We start from the raw sequence: 5,867 nt of genomic DNA, 5'->3' as shown, positions 1-5,867 counted from the left end.
GGTCCTTCTGACTCCAGGGCTGGTGCCCTTTTCACTGCACCACCTAGCTGCCCAGAACTTATTTGCAATATATTGATTTAATGATTATCAGGCACCTTCCTCACAACAGCAGTGTCAGGACTAGTATTCCTCTTTTGTAAAAGAAGAGACAGATTCAGAGCAATTAACCGACTTGAGCACGATCACACAATTAGTAAGTGTTAGAACTAGGATATGAATCCAAGTCCCCTTACTCTAAGCCCAGGGCTCTTTCCACTACAAAACTTCAGGGTGATTTAGTTTGACTCAATTTAACAAATGCTTATTAAGTGTCTACTATTTGTAAGGCCTTGCTCTCGAGGAGGGGGAGAAATGGCCATGTGCATAATAATTATGCCACAGGGGAGAGTAAGATAAGGGCAAAGGGGAGGCCCAGGCCAAATGTTGCAAGGCTTTTAGAGATCGCTTTCATCTGGTCCCCATGGAACAAAGAAGGCTTCATGGAGGTGGTGTCTCCTGAGTTAAATCTGGAAAGAAGAAAGAGTTTTCAGCAGTCAAAGAAGGGTGTGCAAAGACAAGTACATTCCAAGGATGGCACATGGTATAGGTGATAGTACAGAGACAGAAGAAGGCAGGATCAGAACAGGCTATGACCGTGGGGTGGAAGCAGAGCACAGTGTGGCTGGAATATCAAATATATAAAGGGGAATATACTATGAGAAAAGGCTGAGCTGGTAAATTAAAGCCAGGTTACAGAAGGCCTTTCAACGCCAGAAGCTGGAGTTTATACTTTATTTGCTAGGCAATATAGTGGGGCTACTAAGGGTTTTTAAGTGGAGCAAGCCAGTATTCTAGTAGGGAGCTATGGCGATGAGACAGAAAAGAGTACATTTCGATAACAGGGAAAGATAAAGGGAAGGTCTAGAGCCACTGTGGGCAGAACCTTGATTTCTATTTGCTCAAAGTGAACATACAAAGATATCACGTGCAATAAGAAAAGGGCTTCAGGTCTGCCTGGGTCAGCCCTACGCTTCCTCCAAATATAAAGTCGCTGAGGGACAGTTTAGAGGAGGCTATGGCTGTCTTCCATGTTGAAAAGCCCAGGGATGATCACAAACATTTCTAACTCCCTTTCTTTCACTCTTCCTCACCTGCCCTATGTAATGTGTCATGAGCTCTTTGGGTTTAGAGGTCAAACCAAGATAGAGGAGTATTAGGAATCAAGGCTGTGGGTTCCTTTCCACAAACCCCTACTAACAGACCTAGAAAATGCACCAGATGGAATCCCCATGGGGAAACCAGAAAAAGTCACAGCGAGTTCTCTGTCCAGCCTAGCCAAGCATAGGGAGATAGACAGGGAAGTCTGTGGACTCTGGGACAAGTCAGGAGTGCACACAGGGCATTCTAACACCCGAGGAGAGGCTGTGCACCAGGGAAAGAGGAGGTCTCAGACCCGTACTAGGCACCAACATTTTGAAAGGGACAGGTGCCAACTAACAGCCCCACCACCTAGTCCCAGGTCACAGATTCAAGGCAGAATGAGAAGGGTACTTTGTAGGGCAGTGGTATTCTTGTAGGGGGAACCTGGGGAGTTCACAAAGAAAGTCAGCAGCAGCATCCTAGTGTGGCTGAGACCTCAGGTGCAAAGCAAGGTCTCACTTTGAACTACCCCACCTTGCAGAGGAATAACCAGGGGGGAATCCCAAACAATTTTGTGTCTCTGGACCAACAGAGCTTTCCAGTTGGCTGATAAGGACTGGACCCAGCAGCAATCTACCCTTTCTCAGAACCAAAGCCAGTTTAGGAACTTGAGAGCTCAGACTAAGGGGTCAGCAATCAGACTTTATTCTGGATCAGACCACTTTGGAAGCACTGAAAGCTTGCAGGTCCCCAGCCTTTGCCTAAGACCCTGCAATAGCCTAACTCTCAATACTCCAAGAAAGTAGCAACAGGACCAGCCCAGAACATTCCCTCCAGAAGGGCCACAGAACCAACCTGTAGCATCAATTCCAAAGTCAGGAAGTAGGCTAGAAGAAGGTGACTCCACAATATCTATAAGCAATGAATCAGAAAAAAAAAACACAGCTTGGGTATAAACTCAATCACAATTCTTGGAAGAAATGACATTGTTTTTAAAAAAATGTTTAAAAATTTTTTTTACAAATAGAATGAGAGCACTTGAGGGAAAATGCAAAAGAAATGAAAGTTGTAGAAGAAAGAATTGGAAAGGGAATTAACAGCTGGGCACAAGAGGAACAAAACCTTACCCAAGCAACAAACTCCCTGAGAATTTGGATGGACCAAATAGAAGCCTATGAGGCAACAAGAAATATTAAAACAAAGTCAAAAGGCTGAAAATATAGAAAAAAATTTAAGATACTTCATATTAAAAACAACCAACCTAGACAACAGATCAAGGAGAAAAAAAATTAAGAATTACTGGACTATCTGAACATCATGATCAAAAAAAGAGCCTAGACATCTTATTTTAAAAAATCTTGAAGGAAAACTGCCCAGATCTCTTAGAACCAGAGAGCAAAGTGGAAATAGAAAGAAGCCATCCGTCACCTTCTGAAAGAAATACTAAAATAAAAACTCCCAGGAACATCGTAGCTAAAATCAGAGCTTTGAGATCAAAGAAAAAATGTTGCAAGTAGCCAGAAAGAATTCAAGTACTGAGGAGTCACAACAAAGATCATACACAATTTTACAGTTATCATAGTAAAGGAGTAGAGAACTTGGAATGTGATATTCTACAAGACAAAGGATATGAGTTGACAACCAAGAATAGCTTACCTAGTAAAACTGTATGTAATGCTACAGAGGAAAAAAAAATAGATCTTCAATGAAATAGATCAGGACTTCCAAGCATTCCTGATGAAAAGATGACGGCTATGAAGAAACTTTGAAGTGCAAACACAGGAATAAAGAGAATCATAAGTAGGCAAACATGAATGAACAATGATATAACTACATGCATTAGAATATGGGGAGATGATACATGTATCCCCTCTGACCCCTGTCATCATCAGAGCTCACAGAGGAGTAGTTCTGCTGTGTCTGGATGATCTTAAGAAAATAATGGAAAGAGAAGGAAAAAGGAACACTCGGGGGAAGGAAAGTTGGCGAAAATTATCTCACACAATAAGGGTGTACGAGTAGATATCTATACAACAAGGAAGAGGAGGGGGGAAATGGCTGGTGCTTGACCTCATTGTCATCCAACTTGGTCAAAAGATGAAGAATACAAACACATACACACAGTTGATTATAGAAATACATTTCACCTATTAGTCAAGAAATATAAAGGAAAAGTGAGAAGAAGGGAGTGGGAATTAGAGGGATGGCGGATTAAGGGAGGGATTAGTCCTATGCAATATAAATTCTAAGGGTATACAGAAATATTTATAGTTCTTTTTGAGGTGGCAAAGAATGTGAATCTAAGAGGATGCCCATAAATTAGGGAATGGATGAACAAGTTATAGCATATAAATGTGATGGAATGCTTGTGCAGAACTCTTATCAGTGTAATGACCAACCAGGATTCCAGAAGACCAATGGTAAAAATGTGCTGACCAGTGCCTGACAGAGAGGCAAAGGACTCAGAATTCAGGGTGAGACAAACATTCTAAGGATGTGGCCAATGGGGAAATTTATTTTGATAGACTAGACATATTTGTAATAAGTTTTGTTTTTCTTGCTTTCTCAATTTGAGGTTTTGCTTTTTGTGCTTTCTCAATTTGGAGGAAAATGAGAGAGAGAGAAGGCTGATCCTTGTTTAGAAATGAAACACAATTTGAAAAAAGAAAGGCTTGTTACTGGTTCTATCACCATACCATCTGAGAATATAGGATATTCAAGTTGGACCTTAGGATATGTAGTGTTAGAGCTGGAAGGGCCTTAAAGATTAGCTAGCTCAAACTCTTGATTTACAAATAAAGAAACTGAGGCTGAATGCGTCTCCTAACATACAGAGACATGAGTCTCTGTGCCACAGTTTCCCTATTTGCAAAATGGGAAATGAGACCTATCTGTCTTTCATTCCCCCCCTCACTATGCTTTACTTTCCCTCTTGAAATTTTGTGAGTTGGACTAAACGATCTCTACACTCTTTCAGCTCTAACGATCTATGAGTCTATGTTAGCTCCCAGTCCACTGCTTTTGAAATTGTTGTTGTTGGTCTTTTGTTTTTGAAGAGGACCAATGACATCACCTATTCTGGAAAGTGTGGGGTCTTCTCAAGTGTGGGATGTAAATACTAAGAGAGGCTTTCATACGGTTTGGGTTAGGGCTATTTTATCTTCTTTCTCCCTCCTCCTCCTCCCTATCAATTAAAAAAAAGAAAGAAAACCATTGTAACAAACACACACAGTCAAGCAAAACAAATTCCTGTATTAATCACATTTAAAATATATCTTATTCTGCACTCTAAGTCCATAACCTTTGTGTCAGGGCAGCATGCTATCTGGAATTGTGGCTTGTAATTGTATTGCTTAGAATTCTGAAGTCTTCCAAGGTTGTTTGCGTTGATGACATTGTTGTTATTATATAAATTGTTCTGATTCTGTTCACTTTACTCTGTATCAGTTCATTTAAGTCTTATGAGGTTTTTCTGAAACCAGCTCCTTTATTATTTCTTATAGAACAGTAGTATCCCATTACATTCATGTATCATGATTTGTTCAGCCATTCCTCAAATGATGAACACCCTCTTATTTTCCAATTCTTTGCCAATATAATACATATCTGTGTATGTAGGTGTTCTTTCCTCTTTTTTTTAAATCTCTTTGGAATATAGTGGTTTAGGCCTGCAGGAGATTCCAGTGTGGGAGATAGTTAATTCGAAGGCATGGAGATGGGAGATGGAGTGTTGTGTATCAGAACTAGTATGCAGTTCTCTGTAGCTAGATTCTAAAGTATGTAGAGGGGAGTGACATAGAAGAAGCCTGGAAAGGTAGGAAAGGCCAGGTCAGGAAGGGCTTTAAATGCCAAACAGAGGAGATTATCTTTGATCTGAGTGATAGGGAACCCCTGGAGTTCATTGACTAGAGGAGTTACATGGTTAGACGTATGTTTTAGAAAAAAAAATTTCTTATCTGTAAATGAAAGGATTATACTAAGTAAGTCTAAGAGTCTCTCGAACTACTAAAATTAATAGAAACTCTCAGTTGGAAGGCCCTTTCAAAGTTGCTGTCTTCTACTTATGTGCATAAAAGCAATCTTCCTTCCAGCTCCCTTATCTGGAATTTGTTTTTTTTACAGCATGATTTATTGATGTCTTTGTTATTACATCATAGTGGTTTCTCAAAGAGAGTTCAACCTCCATCCCATCTCCAAATTAAATCCTGCCTTGTAATGAAGAAAAACAGTTAGGCAACAACCAAAGAGACAAGGACAGCATCCAAGTAATTATACTCCATTTGTTTCTCTTAGTAGCTTGCCTCCTTACTACCAAGATGGGGGAGTGTATATTTTGCTATTTGCTCTCCAGGGCTACCATTGTTTTCTCAATTAGTTTAGGTTTCTTCAGGTGATTTTTTTTTTATTGTTATAGTCATTTTGTCGGTCCCTTGTTGGTGTTCCTCCTCGCACTTTTATCAGTGTGTACAAATCTTCCCACATTTTTTGAATTCTTACTGTGCAATAACATTCCATTCCACTCCTATACAACCAGAGATTTTTAGCCCTTTTTCAATCAACGTAAACCTGCCTTTTTTTTTCTTTGCTACCATAAGCAGTGTTGACCAAAGGGTATGAATAGCTTACGTACTTTTCTCGCATAATTCCAAACTGACAACTCCATCAACAATGTATTGGATTAATTTACAGGTCCACAAATAGTGTCTATCTTTCCACAATTCTTCCAGAATTGACCATTTCCCTTTTTG

Source organism: Phascolarctos cinereus, unplaced genomic scaffold (assembly GCF_003287225.1).
Source record: "Phascolarctos cinereus isolate Bilbo 61053 unplaced genomic scaffold, phaCin_HiC Scaffold_4;HRSCAF=312, whole genome shotgun sequence".
Lineage (NCBI taxonomy): Eukaryota > Metazoa > Chordata > Mammalia > Diprotodontia > Phascolarctidae > Phascolarctos > Phascolarctos cinereus.
This window is presented reverse-complemented; position numbering follows the sequence as displayed.